The sequence below is a fragment of the Orycteropus afer genome, unplaced genomic scaffold (assembly GCF_000298275.1).
Source record: "Orycteropus afer afer isolate SDZICR_OR568_19922 unplaced genomic scaffold, OryAfe1.0 scaffold00032, whole genome shotgun sequence".
Lineage (NCBI taxonomy): Eukaryota > Metazoa > Chordata > Mammalia > Tubulidentata > Orycteropodidae > Orycteropus > Orycteropus afer.
In genome coordinates this window covers 10,760,761-10,761,539 of record NW_006921619.1, presented here as the reverse complement: position 1 = coordinate 10,761,539, position 779 = coordinate 10,760,761, and positions in this window count along the sequence as shown.

The window sequence follows — 779 nt, the reverse complement described above, 5'->3', positions numbered from 1 at the left end:
AGCCACTCCTTGGAAGGAAGGTTGGGCAATCCTACTTCCATAGTGATACTGCCTCGGAAACCCAAGGAGGGGTCGCTATGAGTTGGGGCTGACTCAAAAGCACACAACAACAACAACAACATACTAGTGCTGGTGGCTGTGGGTTGAATTGACTCCAATTCATGGAGATCCCTTGCATGTCGAAGGAGAACTGTGCTGTATAGGCTTTTCAATGGTCTGCTTTTTGGAATTAGATTGCCAAGTCTTTCTTCTGAGGCACCCTAAGGTGGACTTAAACTTCCAATATTCCACTTAGCAGCCAAGCACATTAACCATTCACACCACCTAGGCATTCTGATCACCTATGAGGATGAAAATATCAGGTTGTCCTCAGGTTTTTTACTTAAATATGTAAAGCCAAAAGACATTGGAGTCACATCTGCAAAGTTGTGAGGGGAAGAAAAAGTGATCCCAAAATATCAAGCCCCATGAAATTGTTGTTCTAGTTTAAGTGCAATAGGCAGATTACTCAAATATGCAAAACCTCAAGAAATGCCATATACATAAGTCCTTATTTGAAACATAAACTCTAGTTGATCAAAAGTTGAATCAGAGCAACAACAACAACAACAACAACAAAAAATCGTGAATTGACATGCTGGGACAAAAATCCCAAAGTGAGCAGACAATATAGTATGTCCACTGAAGTCCTTCCAAAATGAAGGCAAACTAAAGACATTTTAAAAAACCCACCAACAGCAATAAGGAAAGACGTTCAACCTCATTCCATAAAGGTTGAA